We start from the raw sequence: 11,938 nt of genomic DNA on the forward strand, positions 1-11,938 counted from the left end.
AAATAACATAGTTTTCCGTTTTATATTTACAAAACAAGTCACAGTCTTTACTTTTAATTTCTACAGTCACCTCGTGAGATAGGTATTAGCACTCCAGCGTGGCATCAAAATGAGGGAAAGGCCTCAGGGCCAGCGCCTTTGCGTCCTGGACCGGCGTAGAGGCGGGAGAAAGACCGACCAATCCGAGAGCAGGCTGAGGCCTGGTCCCGCCCCTGCGGGCATAGCCCCGCCTCTTTTTCGCCTCACCCTTTGGGTGTAGGGGTGTGCGGCTGGCTTGTCCCGCCCCTGCCCCTGAGTGACAGGACCGTGGACAGCAACATTTCCCACCGGACACGAAGTTTGTCGGCCCTTGCCTTGGCAGAGCTGAGGTGTGTGTCCGGCGAGTGCGAGGGGATTGGGGAGACCCTGCCCAGGAAGCTCGGGGTCCGGGAATGAAAACGGGCGCACCTCCTTAGCGAGCCCTAAAGCGTTTAGGAGACGATCGTTCCCTCCCTGGGAACGGCACTTGGGCGGGCTGGGCGGAGGGAGGCTCTGCAAGAGAAACCCGGAGTCCAGGAAACCCAGTAGGTACGATGATCACTGAAGGACCCGTTCCCGATGAGCAGGGCGCTGGCTGCGGGGTGGGGGATGGAGGGTGCTAGGTTCGGTGGGCGTGGCCGTTGCGGTTGCTAAGGAACGCGCGGTTCCAGCACTGCCAGCGTGTCTGGCGCCAGCCGCTGGGCCCTGGACACGTTAGGCCCGCCCATCTTCCAAGGTCTTCCACGCGGCTCGGGATTGGCTCCTTTGTGATGTCCGATAACTCGCGGCCGCTTATTTCTCTGTGCAGCTCTCTGGGTTCTGCAGTTCCCTTATGGGGCCCCCTTTCCCGTGGTACTCCTCTCCAGTCTTTCTCCTGCTTCCTCTTATTAATGAACGAGTATTTGCATACCAAAACATTTGCAGAGAAGAGATTCAGACGATTCAGACAGGACTAGGTGGCTTTATTGGTAGTGGTGAGGTTGGGGGGCGGGGGTATTTTTCTTGGAGCTTGGTGAATTCCTGAATCCATCAGATGTTGGTGTCCACGTGGATGTCTAGGAAAAGGGGATTGGAGATCAGGTTTCTTCTACTTGGAGTTCTCTGCTGCTTGTTTGAGCTTAATACACCTCCTGAAGAAGTTGAAGCAATTTATTGCTGGAGGAGACCCAATGTGTAATCTCCCTTAGATTCTCTACTGTGGAGAGGTGTGCTAAACCTTTAGAGCTGTTTTTGCTTCACCCGGCTCATACTTAATGATCAACAAGTATGGTATGAGATGGTAACCTTAGACAACCATTTCAAATCTCCCTTTGTTTGCTTATGTACTCTGTCTCCCAATGATTCAGAGACAGAGTACATTCCAGAAAGAAAACACCAAAGAGGTAAAAATCTTTTACTTCCCTCTGCCAGGTTTACCGTGTAAACCCCCAGGAAGGAAGCTTGTACCGCTTGTTAACATTGGAAAGAGCATGGGCCTACAAGTCCGGAAACTGGCAGGGTTAAGAAATGTTTGTCCTTGGGCAATAACTCGTAATTGTTTTGTTATCTGTAAATTGGAGACTCTAGGATATGCCCTAAAAAATAAGGAATAATTGATTGTGAAAGTATCATTTATGATCTACACAAACGTAAAGCATTATTGATTATACTCTTAATGTTTTTGTCTCTATGATCTGAATTTATAAACAAGTATAAGTATTGCCATTCAGCTATAAGTATTTTCAAATTTCCCTTGTGATTTTTTTTTTTTTAATCTTTGGGTTATTTAGAAATGGGGAAGAAATTCGCTCGTCCGTTCATTATTGATTCTGTGTTGGCTCTGGTTAGGTAGCACCTGTAATGATGTCTTGAACAACACTTTTTCGGCTTTAATATCACTAGGTATATACATATACCTGACAAGATTGGGAAACATTACCTTTTAACGCAAGGATGACTCACCTTTTTGGTGTCTTTTACCACTTTGAGAAACCAAGGAAAGCTATTGACTTGCTCCTCAGAAAAACGCAAAAAATTAGGCTTAAAAAAAATTTGTAAGCCTAAATGGACCCTGTTTTTGTTCAACTTCTTTAGGGATAAGGAAATTATTCTCTCCCACTTGCCTCATCCTACAGAGAGACTAAGTAACTTTTACCCAAGGCTACATAGCTGGGAGCAGAGTGGGGCTTTTGCCTTTCTTCCACAGTGCCTCTTACCATAGCATACCTTAGTTCAGGGCCTTCAGTCATCTGCAGTTCCCTTTTGGGACCCCCATTCCCATGGTACTTTTTTTTTTGAGCGCTAACAAACAGGAACTACCAGTGTTCAGTTAATTGTTGCTATCTTACAAAGCCATGTAATCTATGTTTTATCCCAAATGCCCTTTCATCATAACCTCTTAAAGCATATTCTGGTATTTAAACAAGTAAAAAGAATATCATCAAATATTTTGAGAAAAATGTGAAATTGTATTTTTTTTTTTTTTTTGAGGTGGAGTTTCACTCTTGTTGCCCAGGCTGGAGTGCAGTGGTGTGATCTCAGCTCACCACAACCTCTGCCTCCCTGGTTCAAGCGATTCTCCTGCCTCAGCCTCCCGAGTAGCTGGGATTATAGGAATGCACCACCACACCTGGCTACTTTTGTATTTTTAGTAGAGACGGGGTTGTTCCATGTTGGTCAGGCTGGTCTCGAACTCCCAACCTCAGTGATCCGCCCACCTCAGCCTCCCAAAGTGTTGGGATTACAGGCGTGAGCCACCGTGCCTGGCCAAAATGGTACTTTTGACTTACCCCAGCATCTCTTTGGTCTAATATGGGTTAATGTTAACCTCAGGAATCTATTATTATTTGCATTTTGTAATCCACATCTTCTCTTTTCCATCTCTATTCCATAAATGAAACAAAATTCATGTACATATTTTACAGTTTTATTTCCAAAGATGAAATAAAATATTTCAATATTATAATAAGAAATAATGGATACCATTATATGCCAAAATTCTAGATGTTCATAGAGATAAATATGTACAGTATTTAATAAGTGAGTTACATATCAATCAGATAACCAAAGATGTGTCCAGCAGGTATAGGTGAATTGTACAGAGAAAGTATGTAATTGATTGAAATGGGGTCATGAAGGGTGTCTATGAATTCAAGTTAGACAAGGCTAGGGCTAAGCAACATTGAAATAAGTATAACAAGATTTGTAAAGCTATTAAGCTGTCAATGGGTTCTTGTGGTTGGAAAATCAAAAGAAGTTTAGTGATTGGGGTCTAATCTAGAGAAAAGTGGCTAGAGTTGAGGCAGTATGAACCTGCTGGCAAAGGCTGAGAAGCCTCTTATATGACACGCAAAACTATTTGCATCTTGTAGGCAATGAGGATCCATTTCAGGTTTTCAAATGGAGAGCAACACGATCAAATTGGTATTTTAAAATGGTTCTGAAGCTTTTTCAAATACTGTACCACACTTTCTAAAATTCTTTAATTCTATAATTATACTTTCATGGAATAAAAGTGGTATAGAGGTATACATAGGTTTTCATTTTAGGGGGAATATATAAACAATCCCCTAGTTACTCTAGGAACTTACGCGGTAGGTAAACTTATGTGAGCAGGTTGTTAAATAAACGTAAATCATTAACATTTTTTGAATATTAAGAAGTTACTTATAAAGTAAACACGTAATCTGTTCTTGCTTCTGAGTAGATAGAACTGCTTTAAGACAAAACATAATGTATATGGTTGCATACTGCACCACTTTTATATATGGCTTATAAAAACTTTATGAAAGCTTGAGACGATAGTTTAGTTATAGATCACTTGAATATATTTAGATTTTCTTTGCTTAGATATTTAAAAACAATGTTTAAAATTAATGCTTTGCATTTCTTCTAATAAAATTAATACATTTGTTTGGAATGCCTTTGTAGAATTTGACTGAATACATACCCCCTTTGAACCTTGATTTAGATATATAATGAAAATAGTTATTCAGATGATGTTGTCTCATATTTATGTAGACTTTTATATTTGACACATTTTCATAAAAATACTTCATTTCATTCTTACTTCACATATATATGTGTATATGTATATATGTGTATATGTGTATGTACACATAAACATACATATACGTATATTTATATACCTACATACACATGTATATTTATATACCTATTTACATATATGTATATATGCTTATGTATACTTGTATGTATACATAAAAAGGCTCTTACTCCGTTTTACAGAGGTAGAGTCTGTAGTTCTGGTGAATGGTCTGAACATAGAGGAAAGAGAAGTAAGCTCTATGATCAGATAGATTTGAGTTCAAATCTCTGCTCCTTTCCCTGTCAACTTTGCATGCTTGGGCAAGTCAGTTAATCATTAGGAAACTCAGTTTCCTCAGTTGGGAAATTGTACCTATCACACAGAAGTGTTATGAAAATTTATGATATGTGATGTGCTTACCACAGTGTTTGCCACATTAGTTGCTAGTCAACTAGCCACATTAGTTGCTAGTCAACAAATGGGTAGCTGCTGATATTATTACTAATATTAACAATCATCATTAATAAGGCTCCTAACACCCATCACTTGCATTTTCAAAATCCAGAAGTTCTGCAGAATTAAACTTTGTCAAGTTTTCTACAAACTTAATTGAGACAAAAACCAGACTTGAAATGACATGGGACTATTTACGTATTTAGTAGGCATAAGATTTTTCTATGAAGCATTAATGTGCTTCCCCCACATCCTTTCAGGAGTGTTACGTAATTATAGTAGATGGAATTTATTACATTTTTTATAATCTAAAATCATTCAAGACATATCTGGCCCAAACATTTTAGATAAGGACTGTAGACTTGTATTTTTATGACACTTGTATTGTAATAACAGCTTTATTGAGCTATATTTCACAATCATAAGGTTTACCATTTTAAAGTGTGCAATTCAGGAGTTTTTAGAATACTCCTAATATTGTGCAACTATCTAATTTCAGAATATTTTCATTATCTCAAATAGAAATTCTGTACCCGTTATGTCAGTTCCCATCCCTTCTGCCTCCGCCCCCTTAAGCAACCACTGATCTATTTTCTTTCTCTATTGACCTTCCCATTCTGGACATTTCACATAAAGGGAACAATAGAAGTTATGTATTAAGTGGACTTTTGTGACTGACTTCTTTCACTTAAGACACGTGTTTACAAGGTTCATCCATATTGCAGCATTATCAGTATTTCATTCTTTTTAATATTCCATCATATCAATATATACCACATTTATATACCTGTTCATCATGAGTTGTTTCTACCTTTTGGCTATTAGAATAATGCTGCTATGCGCCGGACGCGGGGGCTCACGCCTGTAATCCCAGCACTTTGGGAGGTCGGGGCGGGTGGATCACGAGGTCAGGAGATCGAGACCATCTTGGCTAACACGGTGAAATCCCGTCTCTACTGAAAATACAAAAAATTAGACGGGCGTGGTGGCGGGCCCCTGTAGTCCCAGCTACTTGGGAGGTTGAGGCAGGAGAATGGCATGAACCCAGGAGGAGGAACTTGCAGCAAGCCGAGATCTCGCCACTGCACTCCAGCCTGGGGGACAGAGGGAGACTCCCTCTCAAAAAAAAAAAAAAAAAAAAAAAAGAAAAATGCTGCTATGAAGATTTGAATAAAAGTTTTGGGCAGAGATGTTTTCATTTTCTTGGATATATATATCTAAGTAAAATTGCTGGTAACTCAGTAACTCTGTATTTGGATTTTTGAGGAGCTGCCAAATTTTTCCAAGTGTGGCCGTATCATTTTACATTTCTACCAGCAATGTATGAAGGTTCCAGTTTCTCCACATCCTCATCTCCTCTTGCATTTTTTTAAAAAATAGCCTTCCTACTAGGAGTAAAGTGGTATCTCGTTATGGTTTTTATTTGGATTTTCCTAACAACTACTGATGTTGAGCATCTTTTCATGTGCTTTTTGGCAATTCGTATGTCTTCTCTGGAAAATTGTTTAAATATTTTGCCCATTTAAAACTTGTATTATTTGATCTTTTATGTTGAGCTGTGAGAGTTCTTTATGTATTCTGGGCATAAGACCTTTATCATATATATGGTGTGCAAGTATTTTCTTCTATTCTGTGGACTGTCTTTGCACTTTTTTGGTCATGTTCTTTAAAGCACAAAATTTTTATTTTAATGCAGTCCAATTTGTTTTTTATTTTGTTGCTTGTGCTTTTGGTGCTGTATCTAAGAGACTATTTTCTAACTCAACGTAATAAAGTTTTATTCCCATGTTTTCCTTTAAATGTTTTATAGTTTCAGTCTTCGCATTTAGTTCTGTGATTCATCTTGAATAAAGTTTTGTGTTTGCTGTGAGGTAAGGGTCTAACTTTATTATTTTGTAGCACCTTTGTTAAAAAAGATTATTCTTTCATATTATTACTCTTGACTTGTGTTGTTAACAGTATTTAAAAGCAACCCCAAAATTGCTATTATTAATTATCTCATTAGAATTAGTAAAGTAAAGCTTGCGTTCCCGAATAGTTGGGGTTAAATTTTGATTTGGTATTATTATTAGACAGCAGTTTGGAAATATTTAAATTTTATATTCTTATCCACATGAGAGCAATTGCAGTGTAAAACTAGACATAAGTTCATTGCCTGGCATTTAATATGTATTCGGTAAATATTCACTGTACAAAAATGAATAAATCATGCATTACCTGCTTGTTATTCCATGTTGCTTTTAAAATGGGCTTTTAGAAAGTAACATATACTTAAACATTTAAAACTGAATAAATATAATTGTTTTTTAAGTCAGCCTTGTGCAAATTAAAATAACAAAATAATTTTATATCAGTCTCTTTGCATTTATTCTTGACTTTAGAAAACAGTAGAAGCATCTCCTGCTACTTTTCAGATAATTGTTTAAGACACACTGGGTCACATAAATTTAAATAGATTTTTCTGTTACAGTACTTCTCAGAGCCTTCGTAATAATATGAGAATGTGCCTTGTTAAAATGGGGCATAATATGCAACAATTTCCAATTATATTTCTCATAGAAACGTATTCAGATTGAATAAATAACAGCAAACCAAGAAACACCTTTTGGAAATGTTTTCCCTGTGATTTAAATTTGTGGACAATTAGGGAACTGGAGATCATCCATTTACTATTTCTATATACTTTGTTTTGAATTTCAGTAAGAAAAATCACCAAGAATATTATTTTTGGTATTTGGAATTGAATTTGCCAGGAATGCAAGCACAGCTACCTAACTAAAGACCTTGGCTTTGGAAACATCTTACCCCTTGGCAACTCTCCAGAGTTTAGACTTGGCAGCATCAAAGACACAACGCAAGGTGTGTTTATTTGATTTAACATTTTGCAAGAGGTGTTTTGATTTGTGGTTTGTTTTCTTTCACTTTGTACTTATTGCTTTGGGTTGTTTTCTTCTGGCAATGAACCTGGGTTCCAAGCATAGTTTTTTCTTATGGAAGGCAGTATTACAATAAGGAAATGTTTTTACTTGTATTTATTTTGTGATATTTCAGCAAATCCAAATAAATGAAGTAACATTTATAAAGCCATACATTTATAACTGATTTATTTGTTAAACGTTTAGTATTATCAATTGTCTATTAAGATTTGTTGCTACATTAAATGCTTGGTCTGTCTTGATGTTTAGTGCATCATTATACTTTGGTATATTGCAATATTTTGGTAATTATTTATTGGTTTTAATCACTGTCCTGCATATTAAGTAATGAACAGATTGATATCATCATAAAATATCATTTACTCAGCAATATTTCTTAGTAAGTTGATACATCCATTTTTCTCACGTATTGTGGAGAGAGGAAATATGACATAAAATGGAAGAATATGGGTGTCTGTTTATCTCTGACCTCATCACTTACTGTTCTTTCCCACTCCTCACTCTACTCAAAGCCTTTAAATAGCTCTTCATTTTACTCAACATCAAATCTAAATAAAGCTTTTAAACTGGTCTAAATGTCTCTACAATACTTGAATCATTGTTACTCCTCTAATTTCGTCTTTAACTCTTCTCATCATCATCCTCTTGGCCTGGGCATACTGCCTTCCTTTTTGCTCTCTAACATGCCAGGCATTTTCTCATCTCGGAATTTTCACACTTGCTATTCTTTCTACTGAATTGCTCTTCATCCATATATAGCGATTGCTTGACCAATTTCCTTCCTTTTCTTTTGGTCTTTATTAAAAGTTCGCCTTCTAAATGGAGTCTTACCTGATGACCATCCAACGCTTTATATTTTCTCTTTGCTCTATGATTTTTGTCACTATCTGTTAAACTATGTATTTACACTTATTTTTCTTGCTTATTATCATTATCCCTCATAAGAATATAAGGCATATGAAGGCAGGAATTTTCGTTTGCTCTGTTTTCACTCTATCTCTAGAACTGGAGTGGCCCCTGGCCCTTGATGAGTGAATGCATGAATGATCAGTGAATCCAGTAAATGTGTTTTAACTACTTACTAAGAGCTAGGCATTAACAATTCCTACCTTCAGGAGTATAGTTTAACAAAGGAAATGGATAATTCCAGCAGCCATTTTACTATAGTATTGTTTTATAATAAGAGTATGAATAGAATGCTGTCATCACTTGGAAAAGCAGCATTTAAATCAGACTATGCCGTACTTATGAAAGGCTTTTGGAGAAAAGTAACCCTTTGTATCAGTCAGAGGAGCTCAGGTTATACTGTAGAAAAAGCAAGCCCAAATTTCAATGTCTTAACACAACACACAAACTACATATCCAAAATGAGTTGATAGGGCAGTTCTGGACCCAAGATATTGAAGGTTTTATCCAAATATACTTCCATGATCATTGCAGCAGTGGGAAGGGAGTGTGGCTCATTATGTACTGGCATTTAGAGTTTCACTGGTCAAAGCAAATTGCTAAATTTTGAATGGGGAACTATGAAGTGCAGTATTGCCTTCTATCCAGAGGGAAAGGGGAATTATAAGATTAATGAGCTGAATTAATGACTGTCATACCTTTGTACTGATTTAAAGGAGTATAAGATATCCAGGTAAAAGGTATTTAAAAGCATTTTCAGATGATATACCTAGGTGTAGTTTTTTTTGACATTTATCTTTTTTGATGTTCTCTGAGCTTCTTGGATTTATGGTTTGGTGTCTGACATTTATTCTCAGTCATTATTGTTTCAAATATTTCTTCTGTTCTTATCTTTTTCTTCATCTTCTGATATTCCCATTATGCATATGTTATACCTTTTAGAGTTGTACCACAATCTTTGAGTATTCTGTTCTCTGTGTGTGTGTGTGTGTGTGTGTGTGTGTGTGTGTGTGTGTTTTATCTTTGTTTTCTGGTTTTGGAGGTTTCTATTGATTTACTTCAAGCTTAGAGATCTTTCCTCAGCTAGTGTTCAATCTATGAATAAGCTCATCAAAGGCACTCTTCATTTCTGCTGTTGTGTTTTTGATCACGAGCATTTCTTTTGGTTCCTTCTTAAGATTTCCATCGCTTTGCTTACATTCTCCATCTGTTATTGCATGGTGTCTACTTTATCCATTAGAGCCCTTGGCATATTAATCATATTTAAGTTTCCAGTTTGATAATTTCAACATCCCTGCCATGTCTGGTTCTGATGCTTGTGTATCTCTTCAAATTGTGTTTTTCGTTTTGTTTTGTTTTGTTTTGCCTTTTAGTATGCCTTGTAATTTTTTTCTTGATAGCTGAATATGATGTACTGGGTAAAAGGAACTGCTGTAAATAGGCCTCTAGTAACATGGTGGTAACGTATGGGGCTAGGTGGTGTACTCTGTAGTCCTATTATTTGGTCTTAGTCATTTAGTGAGAATTGGCTTTTGAACTGTGAGCTTCACAAGTGTTTCTCCGTTTTTTCCCCCCCTTTAGTGAAGACAGGATGGCAAGAGTGGCCTGGAGTTGAGTATTTCTCTTCTTCCACATGGAAAGCTAGAGTGGGCTAGAGTTAGGGGTTTACCGTTCCCCAGGTCAGTTAGGCTTTGACAGTACCCAGCAAGTTTTCCTTTGATTAACTAGTTTCCTCTGAGGAAGGATCTTGTTAAGAATAACAGAGTGCTGTAGCATATTTCAAAATGGTTCCTTTTCCTCTCCCACTGGGATATTTCTCAGATATTTACTGTGAGAAACTAGTTGAGCTCCTGGTGGTGAAACTCACAGAGTGTGGGAGTCCTTCTTTGTCTTGGTTCCCCTAGAGTTTTTAATTCAGACTTTTTCATCCTGAGCTTCTAGCAATTTGTCAATTACAGTTCATATTTTTCTACCAGAGCACTGGTTTCTTTGACACTTTCCACTCATGGATTTCTGACTGGTAAGCTGTGACTCTCTGCATTTGCCTATTTCTCCAATCTTGAGGGTCAGAATTGTGCTCTGTGTCCTCATTTTTCTTAAGAATCCAAAAAGGGTGCTGATTTTTCAGTCTGTTTAATTTTTTACTTCGAAAAGGGATGGAGTGATGACTTCTAAGCTCCTTACATACAGAAATGGAAACTGGAAGCCTATGATATATTTTTTAGATGATAGATTTTTTAGTAAAAAATTTTCAGCTGGCCCTCCATATCAAGGGGTTTTGCATCCATGAATTCAGGCAATTGCAGATCAAAACCACTAAGGATAAAAAAAACCAATAAAAATAGCCATACAACAATAAAAAAATAACAGAAGAATACAGTAAACAATTGTTTACATAGCTTTTACATTGTATTAAATGTTATACATAATCTAAAGACATTTAAAGAATACAGGGGAATGTACAACATAGGTTAATGCAAATGCTACACCATTTTATGTAAGGGATTCCAGCACCTGTGGATTTTGGTTTCCACAGGAGTCCTGGAACCAATCCCTGATGGTTATGGAGGGAGACCTGTATAATGTTATACTAAAGTTTAATATTCAAAAAGAAAATAGAAAAGTAGAATATTTGTGGACATTTTCTTAAAGGTTTTGGAAGATATTGGTTGGAATGTACTATAAGGGCTTTTCTAAAATTGTATTTCTTGTTTGCCATTATGTATTAGACCTAGGGTTATTTTAAATATTTGAGTTGCTAAACTTATCATTGGAAATTAAAAGTTGGAGGCTTTTATGGCAGAACCAGTTTTATCTAAAGTCAGGCTATTGCTCTAGTAAGAGGAACAGTGTTGACCTGCACAATGCATGTAGTGGGTATGTAAGAGGAATTGTGACTTACAGACTTAGTAGGAAAAACATCAAGAAGTTTACAACTCCTGAAGAGAATGCAGAATAAAGAATTGTAGAAGTGTTTACCTGAGAAATTTTTTCTTAGACTGGAGGATAATTTGCAAATTCCCACAATGATTAGAGATTAAGTTTGCAGCTTTAAAAATGGGGACTAGTGTGTAAGCCTTTGTATGTACATATGTACGTGTATTAAGTATGTCAATACATACATATTGTGAGACTAGGTTTTCACTGTAAATATCTGACAAAAATTCCTGGGGAAGGGGAAAAGGAATCATTTTGAAATACACCACAGCACTCTGTTCTTAAAAAGGTCTGTCCTCAGGATAAACCAGTGTATATAAAAAGATTTACTTTCTAAATGTAACTGTTGCTCTACTAATCCAGAGTTTCAAACATGTATGAACAATAAGATAGCATACATAATTTGGCATTTTAAAAATCATCCAAAGATACTTTTGTGGAAGCCACTTAGCTGATGATAGAAGATATTTAAAAGATCAAATAATAGCAGAAATTGTACATTGTATATGTAATTAAGTTGTTATAGGTTTAGTGTATTCTGAGACCATTCTTATATCCTAAGAACCTTAAATACATGGAACTCAAAAATGAGTGTGAGATCATCAACTTTCCTTCCTTCCTTCCTTCCTTCCTTCCTTCCTTCCTTCCTTCCTTCCTTCCT

At 36.9% G+C, this 11,938-nt stretch overlaps 1 protein-coding gene across 6 annotated transcripts in view; it reads left to right on the forward strand.

The window, feature by feature from the left end:
- Positions 1–230: 230 nt before the first annotated feature.
- TRIQK (triple QxxK/R motif containing) overlaps positions 231–11,938 on the forward strand; it is a 76,884-nt gene continuing 65,176 nt past the window's right edge. For 2 of the 6 annotated variants that reach the window (XM_017847358.1, XM_017847359.1), the window contains exons 1-2: positions 231–368; positions 7,199–7,357. The gene's annotated coding sequence lies outside the window, so the exon portion shown is untranslated. Of the gene's footprint in view, positions 568–677; positions 755–782; positions 871–6,308; positions 6,370–7,198; positions 7,358–11,938 lie in introns of those variants that run through there. The other 4 variants (XM_017847361.1, XM_017847363.1, XM_017847360.1 and 1 more) reach the window with 4 other exon arrangements.

Source organism: Rhinopithecus bieti, unplaced genomic scaffold, assembly GCF_001698545.2.
Source record: "Rhinopithecus bieti isolate Rb0 unplaced genomic scaffold, ASM169854v2 scaffold_26532, whole genome shotgun sequence".
Lineage (NCBI taxonomy): Eukaryota > Metazoa > Chordata > Mammalia > Primates > Cercopithecidae > Rhinopithecus > Rhinopithecus bieti.